Below are 22,587 nucleotides of genomic sequence, written 5' to 3' on the forward strand. Positions count from 1 at the left end.
GATGGCTCAACACCTGCCTGTCATGGGAAGCAGGAATTAATTCCTTGTTTTGCTTTGCTTGCATGCATGGGTTTTGCTTTACCTATTACACTGTCTTTATCTCAGCCCACGAGTTTTCTCACTTTTGCTCTTCCAGTTCTCTCCCCCATCCCACCAGGGGCAGTGAGCGAGCGGCTGGGTGAAGCTTAGTTGCCGGCTGGGGATAAACCACAACACTGTCTTCCAGTTAGCCCTCTCCTTGCTGAAACTCAACAGATTTTTAGTTATTTTTACAGTTATTGCAAGAACCATTCAACTTGCCAATCATCTAGAGGACCAAACCATGTATAGTAAGTTTAGTTTGCCTAGCTGGCATTCATAAAACAGCAGCAGCATAGCTACAAGCTTAACCAGGAATGACTCCTTTTTGGTAGGTACAGAGGCTCTTTTTGGAGTGCTGATTCTTTTACTTTCTTTCATGAAATCTGCTGAATCAAAGGCATGCATTACATACCTATATTTTTCAACCATATAGCATGAACAGTTTTATCTCGTGAGGTAACAGTTTGCCTTTATAATTTAGCAGCTTTTTATACAGAACACACATTACACATTATTAGTAAACATTACTATCTTTAAGATCTGTGTGTCACATCAGTCATTGCAAATCAGTTTTTTTTAAAAAAGGGGTATTTGGCTACATGAGCTGAAGAGTGACAAAGGTGGCTGGATGTCATCCTAGCTACATCACTTACTTGGCTGCTACTGTCTGCAGCCTGAAGAAGGACTTCAACCCTTCATTAATGCATCCATGTATCCTCAGAACCAAAGCCTTTGCTAACAGAAATTGGCACCGCTCCACTAAAGTCAGCTGATGTTTGTAACAAATGAACAGCTCCTCCACAGCAAGCAAAATTTTGCCTTTATGTATCATCCCACATGCATATAGGATTTTGCCTACGTGATTAAAAGAGAATGACTCACGATAGCAGCTGCGGTGTCTTCCAGGCCTGTCCCAGCCTCCTCTGTTGTGCTCCACCTTCCAACTGACCTTATTAGTGAAGCCAGAAGTAAGAGAAGAAACCTTTGGCTGATAGTAAAGGTAATACTATTTCATAATACTGTCACACATTTACCCTTGCAATCCACAGCACCCCTAACACACAGACTAAAGTTAAATGAATTTGGTGTCAATGTCTTGTTCCTGGGACAGGAATAGTCAAATATTTAATTCCTAAAGGCAGTAGGTTCATAGAAGTTCTGGAATAAATACATTAGATATACTATATGTAGTTAATTCACCCGAGTACTCTGTAAGATCTTAAAAAGGGAGTAGTTATGTGAATTTAATACTCAGTACAGGATCTTGCTGCTTCATACATAATTAAGTTTTAGAACTAAGAGAGCTTTCATAAACTCATCTAAAAAGCAAGTTTTCTCTTCTCTTCCACCTTTAATTTAAAGTCTCTCCAGGCTTGTAAGCCCACATAAGAAAAAAATTGAAGTCACTTCAGGAATTTCAAAAACAGTAGTTTATGCATTCAAATATGTGACATTCTGGGTATTTTTCTAGGCTCAGAATGTTTTTCATTATGATTTGAAATATCTTCAAGTAAAAAAAAATCAAACGAGATACACAAATGTGGCTTTCCATGAGTTTAGTAAGGAGGTGGCAGTGAACCTGTGTACTAACATGACAGAATCAAAGTTTGAACCCCTGACACTAGACGCACTGCAGCTCTCAGTTATTTTGGATTTGCACTGAAAATAATTACTTTTGATAGCTTAGTCTTGTAATTTCGGGATAAACTTGGGTGTCCACTGAAACATCAGAATAAAGCAGGTCCACTATCACCTTATGAAACTTCCTTGCTCTCACCAGCACCTGCCCACCACCCAAAACATCAGGTAGGTGTCACGGCACCACTTCAAGTGCCGAGGAGAAGGCTTTTTCTACCTGGGAAAAAAAGGTACAACAGCATTAAGTACTTTTTCCTCCAGTTAGTATTCAGTTCTCCACCTAAATATAAACCATGAGTAGCCTAGGTATGAGATGACAGGTTTGATGCTAAACCACACAGTTCCCATGGGACTGCTTTTCTATTCAAAGCCGTTCACATTCAAGCCAGGCAATACCTGAAAATCCTACTGGATCAGCTACCTGTATGGACATTATAGTTAATGTAACAAGCTTTGTACAGCTGAAGACAAACACAAAGTGAAATAAAAATTGGACAAGATTATGGAAAATATTATACTGTACAAAAGTATGCCCAGCATGATTATATTCTAGTCAGAGTGATGTAACTGAATTTATTTCCAGTTCCTAGAAATGTGCTAGAGTCCCCACAGAGGTGTAAGAATTAAACAGGCTATAAGTGCATTGTGGTTTTTGTCTTCAACCTTCAGGCGACTATCATCTGTGTTGGCTTTATTCTCCATGCACATGTCAGCACAGTGGTCATTCTGCTCTAGTGATGCGCTGCCATGTACCACTTCAGCTCCAGACCATGCCATACCCAAAAGTGTTGTGTAGCAGCTATAGGTGTAAAATGTAAGGATGACCAGGGTTACTAAGAACAGATCCCCACTCTGACCCAGCCCCAGTTCTGTGCCTCCATCTTTTTGGCTTACCTAGCTAGCACATATTAAGAGAGAGAGTGCATTACAACAAGCAAGCCAGTAGAAGCAAGCTCATTTCAGTAGGAGATTCTCAGGAGTACATGGTTCATAGGATCCTACAGTCTTAGGACAATTCAAGTTGGAAGGGACCTCAGGAGGTCTGTAGTCCACTCTTCTGCTCAAAGCAGGGCTAGCCTTGAGGTCAGACGACCTTGCTCAAGGGGTCTTGAAAGCATCCAAGGATGGAGACTACACAACTTCTCTGGGCAACCTGCCTGACTGTGCTCATAGGGAAAAAGATTTTCCTTATATCCAGTACAAACCTCCCTTCCTTCAATTTATGACCATTGTCTCTTATCCTCTCCCAATACACCACTTTTAAAAGCCCAGGTCCATCTCTTTGGTGACTTCTTCTACGGACTGCAGGCAGTGGTACTATTAGGTGCTCCCAAAGCCAACCCTTCTCCACACTGACCCAGCCCAGCTTCTCCAGCTGCTCCTCATAGGGCAAATGCTCCAGCCCCCACTGCCCCCTCTGCTGAGCCACCACCAGTTTGTCCGTGCCTGTCCTGTGCTGGGAGGACCAAATCCAAACACAGTATCTAGATGTGATCTAAAAAGTCCTGTGTGGTCCCTTCCCTCAATCTATGGTCTCTGTTTCTGTTCATACAGCCCCAGAGGCTGCTGGTTGCCTTTGCCTCCAGTGTCCACAGCTGGCTCACGTTCAGCTCACTGCCCACCACCACCGCAAGGCTTCTTCCACAGAACTGCTTCCCAGCCTATCCATCACCAGCTCGTGGTGCTGCAGAGGCTCTTCCTGCCATGGTGCAGGACCTGAAATTTCACTGTTGAGTTTCATAAGGTTCCTGCAGGCCCTGCCTAGGTCTCCCTGAAAGGCAGCTCTGCCCCTGAGTCTGTTGGCTGGTGCCCCTAATTTGGCATCACCTGCAAACATGAGAAGAATGCACTCTGTCATCTTTAACAGGAGAAAAGCAAGTGTTTGAAGATTATCCCGTATGTTGTCACTGAACTGCTAGGTGGCTTAAAAAGTCACTGGATCCCCCCATAACTTTCTTTCTTTGTACCTAAAATGCAGATGACAGATCGAGAAACCCCTGGGCAGTACCCTAAGAGCCTTGGAAGAAAACATCTATTCATATCTTGGTATTATTACTGTGATTATTATTACTTTCTGCCTGAGGTCATATGTTTGTGCCCTAGCAGGGGTTAACAGGACTCACAGGAATCCACAAGGAATACTCTAGTATGTCATTGTAAAGATGTGTTACTTTTGTGCCACAGTCCTCAAACTGAGGTGAATGCTCAGGCTGCAGTGGACTGAGGGCAGAAGTTGACAGATGCAGTGATGGGCCAACTCCCTGCTTCATTGCATCAATGAATAAATGCATATTCCTTATCTCTTAACTCACATTACAGTTCATAGCATCATACAATTGTAGAATGGTTTGGGTTGGAAGGGACCTTACAGATCATAGAGTTCCAACCCCATGCCATGGGCAGGGACACCTTGCACTAGACCAAGTTGCTCAAAGCCCCATCCAGCCTGGCCTTGAACACTTCCAGGGATGGGGCATCACAGCTTCTCTGGGCAATCCGTTCCAGTGCCTCACCACCCTCACAGTGAAGAATTACGTCCTTATATCTAATCTAAACCTGCCCTCTTCCACTGTAAAGCCGTCCCCCCCCCGGGTCCTACCACTACGTGCCCTCATTACAAGCCCCTCTCCAGCTTTCTTGCAGGCCCCCTTTAGGTACCAGAAGGCTGCTGTAAGGTCCCCCAGAGCCCTCTCTTCTCCAGGCTCCACAACCCCAACTCTCCCAGCCTGTCTTCACAGAAGAGGTGCTCCATCCCTCTGATCACCTTCGTGGCCCTCCTCCAGATTGCTCCAACAGCTCCATGTCCTTCCTATACTGGGGCCCCCAGAGCTGGATGCAGCACTCCATGCAGGGCCTCACAAGAGTGGGGAAGAGGGGGAGAATCGTTGACCTGCTGGTCATGCTTTTTTTGATGTGGCCCAGCATACGGCTGGCTTTCTGGGCTGCAAATGCACACTGCTGGGTCACGTTGAGCTTCTTGTCCACCAACACCCCCAAGTCTTCCTCCTCAGGGCTGCTCTCAATCCATTCTCCAGCCAGCCTGTATTTGTGCTTAAGATTGCTAAGACCCACTTGCAGCACCTTGCACTTGGCCTTCTTGATCTTCATGAGGTTTGTAGGGGCCCACCTCTCAAGCCTGTCAAGGTCCCTCTGGATGGCATCCCTTCCCTCCAGCATGTTGACGACATCACACAGCTTGGTGGCATTGGCAAACTCCCTGAGGGCCCCAGGTCTTCTTTTTTTCCTCTTTTTAAAAGCGGGGGTTATGTTTCCCCTTTTCCAGGCAGTGGGAACTTCACTGGACTGACACAAGTTCTCAAATAGGATGGACAGTGGCTTAGACACTTCGTCCACCAGTTCCCTCAGGACCTGCGGATACATCTCATCACCTCCATGGACTTGTGCACCTTCAGGTTCTTTAGACTGTCTCAAACCGGATCCTCTCCTACAGTGGGCAGTTCTGGAGCACTTGCTGGTGAAGACCAAGGCAAAAGAGTCACTGAGTACCTCAGCCTTCTGCATATCCCAGGTAACCACGTCTCCAGTTTCCTTCTGGAGGGGGCCCACATTCTCCCTAATCTTCCTTTTATCACTGACATACCTATAGAAGCTTTGCTCGTTGCCCTTGACATCCCTGGCCAGATTGAATTCTATCAGGGCTTCAGCTTTCCTAACCTGGTGCCTGGCTGCTCAGACAATTGCTCTCTATCCTCCCCGGCTACCTGTCCTTGCTCCCACCCTCTGCAGGCTTCCTTTCTGTCTTTGAGTTTGCCCAGGAGCTCCTTGTTCATCCGCGCAGGCCTCCTGCTGCTTTTGCCCCACTCCCTCTTTGTTGGGATGCATCGCTTCTCCCCTTGGAGGAGGTGATCCTTGAACATTAAACAGCTTTCCTGGGCTCTTCTTCCCCCCAGGGCTCTATCCCAGGGTACTCTACCAAGCATATCTCTGAAGGCCAGGGTGGTGAGCTTGCCGTGTGCCCTCCTTGCTGCCCTACAGATCTCAAAATCCACCATTCCATGGACACTGCAGCCAAGTACAATTACTCTATATCATTCATTAGAAACATATCCTGATGATGTTTTTTTCTGTATGCTCACAATGTCTTCCTTTTATCTTCACCAATACCAAAACTTCATTAAACTCCCATACAGTTATAGTCCCTATTAAGTGTGTCAGAATGGTATTACAGTACAAAATAAAACAAAGTTATTAGAATGGACATTGATTGTAAATTTAGTTTTAAGCCCATTTATACATACATGTCTCTCAAGGGCGGTGATGATGGTATGTTCAGAAATACATTAAATTGAAAGAGATATATATGAAACATGTCATGCAAGTTATCTAACTATGTCATATACATATTGCATAAAGACCACAACTTAATGAAGATCTTTTTTAATTTTTGCTGCAAGTATCATGATCAGTTTGTTGGGTATTCATTTAATAGTGTTTACAGCGCATGCAACCTACTACTGAAACGGATATTGAATAGCAAACAAAATTTTCTTCACATGTCCAGGTTTACCCCAATATGCAATAAATATGGAAGAGGCTACTCATACAAAAGGCTGCTGCTTTTTTGTTGTTCCCCCCCCCCCCCCCCAAGCCCTTGGTACATACATTTCCCTGTTGCACACAAACCTAAATATTCTCTCAGGCAGGCTTTATATAAAACACCGTAATTCCAAAAAAGCATCATAATCATGTAGCCGGTTTCACTGTGCGTAAGTTTTAGCACTCATAACTTCAGGGGGTTTCTTTCCTGCTTTGTACTTAAAGACTTAAGTACTAAAGATGTATTACCTGAAAGATTTGGACTTTTGTAAGGAGGTGTTGGCTATTACTGTTTTTAGCCAAGATATTACAGTTCTACTGTCTTCTCTCTCAGATTCTCTTTCCTCAGATATATTTCTTGGTCGTAATAGGTTAATTACTTATGCTTTTTCCCTAATACATGAGGACTTTGAGGTCAGTGGAAAAAACAAGACACAAAATCTATGTTATTAATGTATTTCTTCTAGCCCATAAAACCTGAACTCATTTTTTTCCCCAAAGTGAACAGAGTGCTAGCATTTTCTTTGTAGGAATGATCCATTTATAATTTCAGTGTACAGAATCACTCGTGTTTGACCACAAAATCCTCAAGAAAGCATCTGCAACACTATCTGGTTTTAAAGTTAATGCATATTGGGCGATAATAGAGCCAGGTTTCAAGGATAAAGGAATAAAATCATGCATGTAAAGGTTCTCAGCTTGTTCTAGAGATGCAGATTTCTAATTTGATCACGCAGATTGTACATAGGAATGTGCACATATACACACACGTACGTATATGTGTGTGTATATATGTATATATACTTTCTGTATAGGAAAATGGCAATTTTTATTCTATGAGCCTAGCATTTTACTCCACATTAGCTGTGGGTTTTAAAATTTGAATCTTTCACATTGATATAACATTCTTCGTTCTTTCTTTTCCCATTCTTTTCTTGTTGTTAATCAATAACAATCAATTTTTTCCACACCTTTTTTCTCAACCATAATCCACATTCATAATATATTCTACAAAGAAACTATGAATGTCACCTTATTGGTATCCTTTACATATGATTTAATTTAATGGTGACTTGTGAAAACGCCAGCAAGAATCTTTAGTATTCCAAAGTAGTGCATCAAAACATTCAAAATAAGGATGTAATTCTGAACAGCAGCCAGCATTGTAAGTCACTCCAATCTGAAGCTCAAATTTTCTCATTTGGGTAAAATTCTGAAAGCTATCAGAATGCCTCTAACAAGAACAGATGCTGCTGCGCAACTATATGAACCATATTAGCTATGCATATTAAATGCAGCACACTAAAATTTTTTAAAAAAGGCTATTTTAAAAGACATTTACTTGAAAAACCTAGTTTAACGTATACCGACAAATAAGCAAGTGTGTGTTGCTTTCTAATGCACTCATCATTTTGTCAGCCCACTTCAGGAAAATCAGTTTGTGCAGTTTGCCTACAAATTGTGTTATGGACTAAATAGTCACAGTTCAGAGGATTGACGCTTAAGAGGAAAAGGAGAAAACACTCAAACACCGCAGAATAACTGGGGGAAAAGTCATCTGTTGAGAAACGTCAGTGGAATTTTTCCATATATTTTAATGTCCAATTGCAGCCCTGAAGCAGTGCCGTGCAGGAGGGAGGGAGCGCGTCAGGCTAACGTATAATGGTCCATACGTACCTGATGTAGGCGCAGAGCCTGCTCTTTAGGTGAAGAGCAAACACTCCTGTTCTTTAGAACTCTATTACACCACCACCAGAGTTTGCATTAACATTACCATGCAAGACTGTTATTCTAGCAAAGAAAGAAGATATGGCCAGCTCACGCTGCAGGTTTGATACACTTGTTACAGTGGCACTGTATTCCCTAACACTGCCCCAAAATTTTGTCATTTAAAGGGCCTTGCCAGTTTCAACTGTTACAATCATGGCATAAACCATACAATTAATCCTCACAATCCCACCTCCAAGGTGTTTATAAACATAAAAATCATAGCGAGTGCTTGTCACATTACCAATAATCAAAGATCACGGATTTTATAGCCATGAGGAACAACTACAAAATCGTCGTGTCTGACCTCTTTCATGAAAGATGGTAGAAAATCACTCCTGCATCAAGCCCTCTACTAGACAGGGCTGGAGCTGCGTAGGGCAGATCGAAGTGTCCTGCTCGACAGCAGCCTGAAGGTTACTCTACACTCACCTGGAGTGGAAGGACAACGAGGATGCAGCCTTGGCCACCCCTGAACCTTAGCTAACCTTTCATCTCTGCAGAGACCCTCCTACGCTGGAATGATCTTCAGTGCTCATTTTAAGCCTGTTTTAGGGAAATGGTGTAAGATGCACAGAGGGCATACCGTAAAGACACTGACTCCTGTTAATCCACTTCATGAGGAAGGAACTAGAAAATAAGCAAACCTGTGATACGCATTGTCCAGTTACACTTAGGTGCCACTTCCAGAAAATATTTAATAGACCTTCAGGGAATTTGCCTGAATAGGGACTGAGTAGAGAATGATTTTATCCAGAAACATACTGTATGTTTAAGTCAGACGTGACAGGGTTCCTGGGACCCAGCTATAGCATGCTGACTTGCTGGAAGAATTAATCCATAGAATTCATTACACTTCTGCTGATGAAGCACTGGTAACTTCTTCACAGTCCTTTTCACACAAAAAGGAAAAGCTTTGAAAGATCCTTTTACACAATGCTTGAATAGCCTATTAAATTGCTTTTGGACTAAGAATACACTTTCAGCCTATGACACCACCAACTTTTGCAGTATCGCAAAGATTTTGCTCAGCTCAAGTAGGAACATGATAACAAATTGTCTTTGCCTTGAACAAAGGTACTACTCATGATGTTACAACCCATCTTATGGCAAAAAATACTTACAGGTAATCTGCACATAACTGATGCTGTCGTACTTTGGATCTCAGTCGCAGATTATATTTCAGCTATCACCTTTGAAACACTACCATACATTAAGAGAGAGCAAGCTGGTGAAAACTGCTGAGCTGGGGTAGGAGCACCTAATAACACTAAATACAAATAAAATTGTCACCAAACTTCTAAGCAAGCAAGTAAATAAATGTAAAAATAAGGTTTGTAGGCACTTCACTGTAAACCAGTTTGCCCTTGTTTACTCTTTCAATAGTTCTCACAACTTCAGTAACGACCTGCTGTTTCAAATTCACATCAAATCTGTCAATATTTTTCTGACTCCATCAAAACAAACTAAAATTCCACACTGATTTCAGCAAGGCCAGGATTTCATCTTCTTATATCAGGCGTCACAGCAATAGGAAAGGTGGGTTTCATATATTTAGGGCTTTGCATTTAACACACAACAATGAACATACATAGTATCGATCCAAAGCCAACAAATCTCTGATTTCAATGATAAATCAAATGTGATATTGCCAGCCGCTGCTCCGCTTATTTTTCAGTTGTGCTAGGCTAGAAAATACCCACTAGTGTTTCTACAAATACATATATACATATTTCTTTATAAACACATATATATTTACCTTATTTAGAATAAAAGCTGATAGAAAAAAATATTTTGTATGCCTTGTCTCCTAGAAACGATATGCTTAAAATAATAATGAGCCAGTTGGAAACACTAATGCTTAGACAATGACTGAATGAACTATTTCACAGTTTCTTCAAATATTAAGCTAATTAACGTTAGTTATGATGGGTACTATAAAATACATTTGGTCATATCACATGCACACATATCTGTCAGTATTTCAAGTTTCGTGAAAACCATTTTAATTTGCCATGTTCTGTTCAGTTCTGTAACTAACAGTTTGAAATACTGATTTACTGTGAAATAATTAACACTAAACAGCAGAGCCCCTATAATCGCATCACCTACTAGCTCCTGCCAGCTGGAAGAGGGGTAGAAGGTGCTCACCGCTGTTAATTCGGAAGGGAACATGTGACACAACCCGACACGCCAAAGTGTGAAGAGGTTTTTGCCACTTAGGTAAAACATGTTTACTGACTGGTGAAACTGGGGGGGAGGTGGGGGGGGTGGGGGGGGTGGAGGAGAGGACTTGGAGGTTTTTTTATTTCTACATAATGAAACATGTAAGGAAAACAGAGCTATGACCATTTTTAAATGCCTTTAATAGCTTTCCCCTCCTCCTCCTCTTTTCTTCCCTTGCTGTTCAGAGCTGTTGGGTAACAGACATGTCAGAGTGTGCATGGGGGAAGTAAACAAATGCATTGCTACTGTAGTTGCAGGGCAAGGAAACATCAATGTCACTGCTGCTATAATCACATTAGTAGGGTGCGTTAACGGTAATGTCATGTTTGATCAACTAGTCAGGTCAAAAGCCCTTCGAAATACAATCTGAACAGAAGCACAAACCAAAATGGCAAGAGAACTGACTTCCAAGTGGGTTTCTTACAAATTCAGACCCCTGTTGCAAAGGTGAGCTTTCTTTGGCCACCAACACTCAACGTCAAATCATCCTGGATCACACAATTGCAGCTCACACTCGCTGGGTCCCCATTCCCCCCCTTTAAACCCGAATTTGATTTTTCTCTTATTCCCTGCTGCGTATATACACCCGCACCCTGCGGCGTCCAAATACATCCCTGCCATGGATAACGCACGCAGCTGGAGTTTGCTCCGATTCCTGACAGCTTGTCTGTCAAGACAGAAGCATTCACAGCCAGAGTGTTCAGGACCGTTTTTTCTTTCAGTAGGTCTTTTTCACTTTAAACACGATGTGTTGCTGTCTCCCCACTTCAACACACAATATTCAACACAACCAAACAGTAAGAGCAGAAATAGCCAACAACAAATTCTCTCAGGTGGGAAAACGGCTGGGCAGGGTACATCTCCTTTAGTGCCCGACACGTACATGTTCATCAATTGCAAATTTTTATCAACATTTTCAGTCATTGCCGGGCTTGGACATGTGTTTAACCCTTGAGTGTTAACCCTTTTGCGGAGAGGTAGGAAAAGCAGTGTGGGTGAGACCAGGCAAGGACCGCTGCCATCCAGAACTTCCCATGCACATTTCTCTGCCACCTCCCCGCCTCCTTCCACCAACCTGCCCCTGGGAAGGAGAAACGCACCCCGCTCCGCATCCCCTCCCCGAAGTCTGCCAGCTGCTGCCCGCCGGGTACCCGACATCTTCCCCTGCGTTTTCCGTTACTTCCCCGGGTTGCCCCCGGGCTGACAAAGCGCTGGCTTCCCCCACCCCTCGGGCTCACCTTTCGGTCTGCCTGGCGGCGCAGCCACCGCCTGCATACCAATGTGGGGCCGCAAAGGCAGCGCGGCGGCCGCCCGCCGCTCCTCCCGCACCGCACCCGCACCGCACCCGCGCCCGGCCCCGGCCGCTCCCGCGGGCGCGCTGCCTTTTGCGCCTTGTCACCTCGGTGGATTTAAAGCGGGGGACACAGGGGGACGGGGGCAGGCACAACGTACCGCGGGCAGCGGGACGGGTCCTGCTTGTCCCCTGGGGACACGCATGCATGCGCGCAGCAGGCACCCGGGCGCGCACATCTACCGGTGTGTGCCCGCGTGTGTGCGCGGCGTGGGGCGCCCGTGCCACATCCGTGTGCGTGCGTGTGTCAGTGTGTGTGTGTGTGTGTGTGTGTGCGCGCGCGTGCGAGGGGCGCCCGTGCCACATCCGTGTGCGTGCGTGTGTCAGTGCGTGTGTGTGTGTGTGTGCGCGGCGTGGGGCGAGCGGCAGGCAGGGCGGCAGGCAGGGAGGGAGCCCCGCCGCATCCGCGCATCTCCCGCGCCGCGGAGAGCGGGGACTCACCGGGTCACCCTGGTCTCTGAAGGTCAAGCTCAGGTTGGTTCCTTGATTGCAGTTGTCCTCCGGGCGCTTTCGGCTCGGCTCTTCCTTTTTTTTTTTTTTTTTTTTCTCTTTTTTTTCCTTCCCCTTCCCCTGCTCCGGCCGCGGTGGCGGCGGCTGCCGCCCGGCGGGGCTCCCGCTGCCGCTGCCGCTCCCGGCCCCGCGGGGTGAATCCCGGCTCCTAAGCCCTGGCCCCGCGGCACCGCTCAGATCCCATGGTCGCAATCCACATCGCGGCAGATGTACCACAGAATCACGTAGAGGATCAGCAGGATGGCGAAGATGAACAAAGCCACCAGGATAGCCTTGGTCACCGGAGAGATGAGGGACTGCATGTCACCCGCGGGCCGCCGCCGAGGACACAGGCGACTCGGGAACTACACGGGGGCAGCGAGCGCGGACGGATCCCGCGGCCCCCCCGCCGCCCCCGCCGCCGCCGCCGCCGCCAGCGACCCGGCGGGCAACGGCGGCTGGCGCCGAGCCGGTGGCGGTGCGCCGGGGGCTGCCTCCCTCAGCGCTCCCGCTGCGGCGCTCCGGCGGGCGCGGCGGCTCCCGGGCGGGCGGGACGGGGCGGCGCGCACGGACACCTCGGTGCCGCGGGACGCCCGGCCATGGGCTCCGCGGCCCCCGCCGCGGCTTCAAGCCCGCCCTGCGGAGGAGGGCGGCCGGGCGCCGGCCAACTTAGGCGCGGGGGCGGCCCATGGGGGACAGGTGTCAAGCGCCCGGCTGCCCTGCAGGTCTCCGACGAGAGCCATCCACGGGGGAGGGAAAGTTGCGGGTGGGACGCGGCGGGCGCCGCCGCCCCCGGCCGCGGGGGGAGGGTGCGGGGGCAGGGGCAGCCGCCGGCAGCGCGGGCAGCCCGGCCGCGGCAGACTGGGACCGCGCCGGCCGGCGCGTCCCGCCCAGCCCAGGTTTTCCCTCCCTTCGCCGCCGCTCGCCCCCTGCTCCCTCCTCCTCCGCCGCCGCCGCCGCCTCCCGCGCTCCCGCCCGCCCCCCGCCGCCGCCGCGCCGCGGGGGAGCCCCGCCGCCCGGGTGTGCGCTGTGGCTGTGGCTGTGGCTGTGGCTGTGGCTGTGGCGGCGGTGCGGTGCGGTGCGGTGCGGTGCGGTGCGGTGCGGTGCGGTGCGGTGGGGTGGCCGCTCCCCGCCCTACCGCGCCGCCCGCACTTGGCATCTCCGCCATCCTCGCTGCCCGCTGGGGACCGGCCGGGCGCGGGGCCGGCGGCGGGGAGGGCGGCTGAGGCTAGTCCCCGTTCCTGAAGCCGAGAGGGCACCCATCCCCGGCTCCGACATCGTTAAAAGGCTTTTTTTTTTATTCCGGCAGGTCGGCGTGGGCCACAGCCCGCCAAGAACCCCCCCGCGGCTCTGCGGCCCTTGGTGTACGCACCAAAGGCACCACGGGACAGGTAGCGCAAAACTAGGACAGGACGATGGTGTCAGGCGAAAGACCATCACCTGCCAGCTCGCCCCCTGACAGCAGCTCCGGTGCAGCTTTCAACTCGCCTCAGAGTTCTGCAGCACCAGAGGTGCCCGTACAGCATCACATCACAGGCTGTCAGCCTCGGCACCCACCGCCTGACGTGTGCCCAGACACCTGCCTGCTGGCCCGGCACAGCGGGCCAGGACCAACCGCCCCGCCAGGCACGTGGTGCCCCAAGACCTGCACTGGGAGGCAAGCAGAGATGCACGCACCCTTGCCTCAGGTCACCCATGCAGGTGGCCAGCAAGGGCGCCCTTGGTGGGGTGCAGGCTGCTCGTATGCCGCTTCTGGTGCAATGCAAGGAGTTGTCACCTTGGATCTCTCATGGGGACAGAGCCAGGTGTGTTTTCACAGAGGGCGCTAGCTGGATTTCAGTTCTGGGTGCAACCATACAAAAAATACAGATGCACAGAAGAAAGTTGCGGAACCATGTAAGATGAGGGTGAAAGAAACCTTGAGGAGGTATCACACCCCCCCATCCCAAGAAGAACAAGAGCAACTTTATCCAGAGGGAGAAGGAAAGATTAGCACTTAAATAAATATAGACTGGATAAACAAAGGATAATCAACTTTGAGAGGAAGAAGGTAAGATAATTCTGTATAGGTATTCCAGGCATAAACACCTTAGAGGAAAAATTCTTACTAATGCTGAGCATGGGGATTTACGAAAGGGCAATGGAGAGAAAATATGAAAGAAATGTTAGACTTCTAAATAAGGAGACTTCTGACACAGCGAAAAGAAGTCTAAAGGGTATGTAATGTCCCAAGAGAATGTGTTGCAGAACACATTACCCAACTTTTTGAAAAAGCTCAGCTTTTTCCTCTGGGAGAAATGGTGAGTTCTTTAGGGATGCCCACCATGCTGCCTCTGTCTCTAGCATTTTCATTCCTCATCTGCAATATGCAGATGGCCGTATTTCCTTCCTTTTCCTTTTGGTGTGACCACCTTACACTGTGAGATTTTCACTAAACGTTTTTCGTCTTTTGAAATAGTTCCAGCTTGGCTGGAGCTGTAGTGCTAACTGGGGTACAAGTATCAATTTCCTAAAACACAGCTTGGACTCCAAACAGCAACTTTGCTCCTTAGTTTATCCTCCCCACTTCAAAGGAGTGCTGGATTATGGAGGCAGGTGGTTAGGTGCTTACATCAGATTCTTTCAGACACCAAAACCGACATATTTTTTCTAATCCTTTTACTGGACATTAGTGTTTTCTTTGTAGGAAGATGTCATTCCACCTAGACTGGTTGTTCCCCTGATTCTCACACTGGGGCATTCGTGTGTTGCCATCAGACTTCATTGGCTTGTCAGCTCTGGAGAAAGTGGTACCCAACCTAGCAGTGTCAGACACAGCAGTAGCAATGGCACCACGCTGTACCGAGTGATGACTGGTACCGCCGTACTTGTCAGCATGAGAAGCAAAATAGTGCACCACCATTTCTGAGCCCAAAATGTGACTGATTGTGTAACATGTGCAATCTGTTCTGAAGACATTTTGAATTCTGCTTGTTTAATTTGCATGTAGTTATGCACAAGGGCATCCCTGAGTAATTAAAAATATATAGCCTCTCTGTTTGATGTTCTGTCACTGGTGGAGTCTAAGCCAACACAAAAATCACAAGTTAAAAAGCAAATGTATTGCCAAAGCTGTCCTTACTTGAGAAAGCTGATTTAAACAAGGAAGTAAACATAAAAACCATCTTAGTTTTCAGATGTCTTATTAGTAAGCAGTGGGGAAGAAGGAAATCGATCTTTGTCAAGTGAAGAGAGATAACAGTGACAGAAAAATCATTTTAATTTCCACCTTGTAAGCTGATATTAAATTAATCAGGAATACTAATACATGTAGCTTTTAGTTTTCTCTTTCTCAATTCGCTTTGAAAATGTGCTGCAGCAAATACGCATTTCCAAGGAAGAACACGCACAAAAGATGGGTGAAAAGACCCACAATCACGAGCTAATGCAGGCAGCTTTAAATGCCCAAATTAAATCACATGCTAATGTACCGAATGGTTATGTGACATAGAGGGCACAAGGAGATCTGGCTCTTTCTTGTTAAGCTCACAGGCAACCTTAGCCAATATGAAGTTATCACCGCTCCCCGTCAGCTCTCCAGCCCTCCTGCCAGGGTGTTTATTCAGAATCCATTGGAAAGGGAGGGTCAGGTTTATATTCCCAGGCTTGGAGTTTATGTCACCACAGATTCCCCTATACAGAAGAAATCCTGCCAACTCACAGCCCATCCCTGGTCTGGGAAGGGATCCAAAGGCATCAAATCCCCAGAAGTGGGCTGTGGTGTTTGAGAAGGGAACAACCAGTGGTCTGTGCTGGTGCTAACAGGGTTGGCTGCTTGGAATGAGTCGTAACTGCTTAATCCTCTCTCACGGTAAACCTGAGACCAGCAGGAATGCAAGCCCAACATATTTCCCTCTTGCAGTGAAGACTAGGGGAAAACTGGGCAGAAGACTGATGAAGTTCAGGTTGAAATAATGTTTTTTAATTCCTTTACTGATGAAAATATCTAGCCAGCCAAGCCCCTTGCTTTTTTAGGGCAGTTGCTTTTGCATATAGGTTCAGGGGTGTCAGTGAAAGGCTTGTGATTTACACTGGTGTTAGCTGGAGGGGACTCCAGGGAGTCAAACACAGACTGAACATTTCTAAATGTGATCTTCCATTGCAGGTCCAGTTTTCAGTGGTTTCACAGGAATTTTAGTTGCAAAAACATGTAAGGATATAATTCTGGTTTGTTAGAATGATTTTAAGACTTGCAGAACAATTCCTTGGAGAACGAGCGTCAGAACCACGTGCAAGATGCCCAGTGAATGCACGTGGCCCACTACTCCTGGAATGCGTCTGCACTAAAGAGGGCCACACATGTTAGAAATACTAAAGGCAACTGTCAACAAGCAAGCTTGAGTATGGCAATTAGTCTGGCATTGCTGCATGGTGCTCAATGCATATTAATTTAGCCCAACTCTCAGTGTATTGTCTTAAAAATAGATACAGTAGATATTTTTTGCTGTAGGAGTTTTATCACCAACTTCAAAACCCAGAATTTTACCAAATTCCAAGAAAGTACAATGAAATTAGTGAAAATCGAAGCCTAATCTAATTAAAGAGTACTTGACTATGAACAGTGTCATAGGAAAACACGTTAAGGGACTGATGATGTGTTTCAGAGCTTTCCATCTCTATAGCATCTTTCAAACCATTTCCAAGCCAGAAGTGACCACGAGCATGATGGAACGACTGCCTGGCAGCTGACACTGTAGCTTTAGTGATTTTCTGAGTGGGTGTATGTCTATATCATAAAAACACTGATGCAAGTGGCACTAATTAGATTGGACAAATCCATAGATTAGATGTCAAGCCTCAAATACTGCTTTTTAGGCCAAAATGTGCGGCTGCCGAGACAGTATCTGTTCTGTGAATTAGAAGAGAGTTATCAGTCATCTCACATTGCATGATGATGGGCACAGCATAAAAGCCTGGGCAGACGTGAACACACGGCATGAAGAGCAATCAAACAAATAAAACAAATCTCCCTCTCAAAAGGGAGCCAGAAAACAAGCTCTGAATTATCACTGATGTGAATTAATGGACCTCCCTCTGGTCAGCTATTTGGATGAGCCAAAGTCATGAGAAAACTCAAAATATAAGAGTTCATAATCCATCTGCATTATTCAGAAGACGCAGCTTAACATAAGGGGGTATAAAACTTTACATTTTGGGAGGTTTCACAGCAAGAAGAGGTACTGAGTAATGGTCATCTGTGGGGAGAAAAAAAGAATTATTTGGTACAGTAAAGAACAGATTAAATGAGTCCTCGGCACAACACAGCTTTGAAAAAAAGATTTTCTTTATCGACTGCTCTTGAGTAGAAATGCAGGAAGGAGACAGGAGTTACATATTGTCATGCTGCATCATGTCAGTAATACCCTCCCTGGGGTACTGGAGTTCCACTTTCCAGGTTAGAGTGTTTGAGAAAAGAAAGGCAAGAAAATGCAACTAAAATGACTCAATGCTGTAAGAGTGGATCGTTATCAAATCAGTACAGAAAATCAGGTAGTTCTGCTTTTACAGACTCTCTTGAAGCTGCAGACCCGAGCCCTCCTGCCTTGCCATGGCAGATGACAGAAGAGGATGGCCAATTCTGTTTGCCTTTGGATTTACTCAGAGGCTCCCCGGGCATCTTGCAGGGCATCATCTGGCATCTGGCGCAGGCAACTACATTTGGGGCTACCCTTGTGCTGCTCCTGATCCAAACCTGACACCCCATCCCAGAAAAAGGGGGAAGATGGTTCATGTGGTGGTGAAGGAACTAGCGTGGCCCGGCCGTAGGGACTGTGTTCACTCTTTTCCCCAGGCTGAATTTCATCCTGTAGCTGTAGCTAAGGCTGTGGCTGATGCCAGCTGGATTTATTCTTGATGTCGTTGTCTGCCAGAATGGCTCGTGGCATTACTAACAGACCACGAGAGCAAGTTATATGGCCCTGTGGTTATGCAGTGGGGTTGAGACTTGGGAAAGTTCAGTCCCACTCCTGCCTGTAGCACCAATTCGCCATCCAAGTTTGAGTGATTTATTTAAGTCTTCTGTTCAGGAGGAGTAGAAAGTGGATACAATTGCATTGCTGTATTGTTGTGCATGTGACTTTGCTAAATACTGCATGTTCTTGAATATCAGCCCTTTGCAGTCACCTGTTATTGGAGCTCAGGGAGGAGGAACGTGTGGTTTGACAGATAGGATTCCCTGATGAGAAAAGACATGCTGTTTAAAGGATGAAGATACTCTTCAAATTGCCACTTGCGCAAACCGCAGCTGCACTTTTGTTCTTCAGTTTTATCTACAGGAATTTGAAAACATGGTATAAACTCAGCAAGCAAGTAAAGGAAAAGGAGGGGCAAAGGAGGCATCTCTGACCTAATCATCCATCAACACTTTTGATATGTGTCTTTTGGATCAGAGGACAGAGGATAGCTTATATTAGGCACATGTCCATCCAAAGAGGTAGTTAATATGGCTCAGCTGTTTCCATCATATTTCAAAAGAGAATTCTTTTCATGCCTTCTCCTTCCTAGCTGGTATAATGGTGGAAAAGTCTATAAATAAATATTTTTCTGTTTGACTTTTTTCAGATATGCTAACCAGTCTTTTGTCCTTAAGTGCAGGAAGGGAGAACTAAACTAAGTCAACCCTTCCCTTCCCAACTTGACTCATTCTACATATTCCTACATGAACGTTCTACCGCTGTTATTTGCACTAAAGTATAAACTGTCCTTTTATACCACACATTTGGAATGAAAAATCTCTGCTGAGAACCAAAACCAGAGGGAAGCTATTCACAAAACATCTAGGACTTGCCGACGTTGTACCAAGGAGTTCAGTGGAAGAGCTAGGGGTGAAGCCTTCTGCTCTTGCATGCACCTTCAGAGAACCATTTTCAAGGTAAAGATTTGGATATTCAGCATGAAATCTGAAGCCATTCAACTTAAAATCATTTTCTCTGGGCAGTGGCCACACAACAGGACTTCAGGACTAATAGCTCCACTCGCCTGTAACACTAGATAAACAGTTTTGCTGTGATGGAGATAGGCTCCAACAATCAAGCTGTCATTTAAAGAGGAGAAAGATGTCCTGAAAAAAAATGATAGCTCATGTGCAATGTGAAAGAGATAAATATGACCAACAGAAGGCTCTTCTGTGGGTTTAAAAGAGTATTTTGCAGGGAGTGAACTAGTTTTGTCTTCCATCTCTCTCTTGCTAATAGTAAAGAGAGGGTAGACATGGTCACTGTGAAATGCTGTTACCATTTAATTGCATTTGTATTTTCTTCTATAGATTTCTTCATTTTGGAAGAGTCTCATGTTTATGTTTGACTTGCCTCTCTGTTTCTGTGCTGTAAAATGTCAAACTGGCCAGCTAAGAGAAATGAATCCCAAGCGCGCTGGAGGAGCAGTAAAATACCCCGGTTTTGCTGGGTGCTGGTGGTGCATTGTACTGTCTGCTCTGTGTAGCCGAGCAGTGTTGGTGTTCCCTCCTCAGGGCCCTCGTTGTTTTGAGCATTTTGCAAACAGATAGCAGAATGCAGACTGTGTTTGAAGTATAGTTGGAGGAGAGCTGGAACATGTGTGCAACAAATAAGGCATTGGGGAAAGTAGGTCAGGGCTGGTCATGACAGAACCACTTGTTTAAACAAATGTGCAGGATTACCAGGTTGTGAACAGATCAGTCCTGAGCGAAGCCTCTAACTCGGCTGGGAAGCTTTGTTTATCACAGCATCTCAGGGTCCTCCCAAAGCACCTAGGGGATGCACAGCCATTGTCAGGACGAGGTCTTAATGAAGCTTAATAGGAGACTATTACTAAATAGGAGAGTGAATTTATTCAGAGCAAACAAAAGTTTGGTGTTAAGAAGTATAATGAATTCAGCTAATTGATTTTATTCCCACATAATTACTAGCAGAAATTTCTAACATCCTATAACCTATCGTGAGACTGGGAGAAAATATTTTTTAATGATATATAGAAGCCTTTCAGATACAAGTTTGACTCAAGTATAGCACTCAGAATGCCTGATCTATCTTTAAGGGTTTTGTTATTATTCCTCTTCATTGCTATAGGCTGCACTGTGCTGCAGTAGGGGTGTGTTTTCTGAAATAGATATTAAAAAAGAAACCATATTGGGATACATAGTACAAGCACTGAGCACTCTTCCAGAAGGATAGACAAAAAAGTCAGGAGACATGCATTTACATTCTCTTCAAAGCGCCATGTTCAAATCAGGGAAATGAAAGCAAGAGTGGTGCAGCATGATCAGTAACAGATCAGGATTTTGGTTGGGTGTTTCCTATGATTTTTATAATCAAGATCACACTGTTTTTCTTCTGAGCTCTGAGCACCTGCCCTGGCTGTCTTCTCAGGCTCTCCCTTTCCAAAGGGCAGCTCAGCTCTGGGCTCTTGGGTCCGATGCAAGCTGAGGAGATACAGCGAGAAGGTTCGTGTGCCTGCAGCCTCCTGAGAAGCAGCATCCTGCTATTCCTCACCAGCGTTTTGTGAAACAAGCACATTTTGCTGCACAGCAGAGCTTGTCACCCAGATTTTGACAAAGCTAGTCACAATAGCTTGACACTTTTAATTTAACTGTATTGAAATTTCTGTAGTTAAGATTGACTTTCTGTCTTTTGATCACACTGTACTTCAGTGAAATACTGAATCATGGATAAGAGAACATTCTCACCTATTGGGGGCATGGACACTGGGAAGCTGGAAAGGAATGAGGGGGGCATACAGCAGATAGTTGAGAGTTTTTTTCTGGAAAAATTTCCAGTGAGAAACACTCGTGTCCTGAAAACAAGCTCTTGATGGAGAAATTTGAGATTTAGAGAGATACCTTGTTTTACACAGGAAAATAGGCATGATGGTTCTGTCATGGCTAGCCAGGTGAATCTGACCAGCTGTGTTCTCTGCCCACAGGGCTTTATCAGAGGCTTACTGTATGGCACCAAGTGCTTGAGCTCTCCACCATCTTAACCCTTCTCCTGCTTGCTTCTCTCCAGTATCCGGACAAACAGGGTAAGACTGCTGTAACTTTCTGACCTATAGCACCTTTCTTATGTCAGTGGCCGGTTTGGGGTGGTTCCTGTGGGGAAAATTAAAAGCTTAAAAGATCATACTGATCACAATACATTCCTCTGGGGAAATGTGCAGAGCAGAAGAATGTGGAAGTGAGGGAGAAATCTTCAGTGCTGGGGAGAGACACTCTTCTTACACTGCAGCAGAAAATACTAGTAGGAGTTTGCCTTCTACATTGGTGAAGCAAATCTAGAGTAGTGTGTAAAACTTAAGACTATCAAATAATGAGGCCAACTGATTTCAACATAGAAACGAAGTTGCTAGTTCTCATGTCTCACAGGCACTGCATATTATTTATTTTAGCACAAGGTGCTAAATGGTGTTTGCTTTGGGAGCAAAGGAGTACAGGTTTTTAAAAGCCTGAAAATGGTACAGACTTTCAGAGTGATTCAAGTGTCTGCAAAAGGTTTTGTTGCAAACCCTGGAACTAGACAGATGATATTCAAGCACAAAATAAAAAACACCTTCCAGCATCATACCTCAACAGTCATGGAATAACCATCTTTTTGTATCAAGGATAAATCAAGGAGATAGGCTAAGCTTTAGTGAAATGGTCGATTACAAAGTGTCATGTGTGCCTTCATAAAAGAAAAAACTAGCAAGGTTTAATTACAGTTGAATTGATTAAATTCAGGTACTCTTTTTTCTTAAATAAGTTGTAGAGTCTTACAGGAATGAGTTCAGGCTTTTTCCTTCCATGTACGTCTGGACAGTCTCTTCTAACTTCCGCTAATTCTGGTAATTGTCTATGTAACATTGTTTTCCTCTTTCCCGTTTTGCCAACCACAGCCATGTATTTGGCAAAAATACTGATGTTGCTGAGTTACTGCACACAATGAACAATGGGTGTAAGAGCCAATAGCCTTGAAAATATGTACCCATCATTCTGTCCTTTGCCTTTACAGTGCTTTAGACAAGGTCATCTTCGTCCTTCCCCTTGTGTAGGAATTGGGAGAGCTACCCCAGAACTTTGTAAGCATGTGTGTCTAAAGTACAAAATCAAAGCAAGAGTAGAAACTAGACCAGAAAGTGGCAGAAAATCAGGTTACAAATGTTTTGCCATTTCCATCTGTGTTGTACCTTTGTGTCTGCATGGCCAATTTTTCAGCTGAATCCCATGCCATTGATGTCAGTGAACTTCTATCATTAATGGAAGGGAGATCAAGCACTTGCTGGAATTTTCTGATTTTTATGTATTGCTCTTAAAGTCTTTATCTGCTCTGCTTCTCTATTTCCATAATTATTTCTCTGTTGGTCTGGTTATTTATTTTGACCCCACTGATAGAGCGTTCAGCTACCTCCAGAGTTTGCAGCTTGATCTCGGTAATGTGTTAAGCTAATGAAAACCTAGTTCTACAGGCAGGTTGCTGAGTAATAGTGGT

The 22,587-nt window shown here is 45.6% G+C and overlaps 1 protein-coding gene across 1 annotated transcript in view; it reads right to left on the reverse strand.

Moving 5' to 3' along the window:
- Positions 1-12,082, reverse strand: part of ZBED1 (zinc finger BED-type containing 1) — a 59,682-nt gene extending 47,600 nt beyond the window's left edge. Inside the window, exon 1 of the mRNA XM_055701345.1 lies at positions 12,062-12,082. The gene's annotated coding sequence lies outside the window, so the exon portion shown is untranslated. The remainder of the gene's footprint in view (positions 1-12,061) is intronic.
- Between the last annotated feature and the right edge of the window lie 10,505 nt (positions 12,083-22,587).

The sequence above is a fragment of the Falco cherrug genome, chromosome 2 (assembly GCF_023634085.1).
Source record: "Falco cherrug isolate bFalChe1 chromosome 2, bFalChe1.pri, whole genome shotgun sequence".
NCBI classification, from domain to species: Eukaryota; Metazoa; Chordata; class Aves; order Falconiformes; family Falconidae; genus Falco; species Falco cherrug.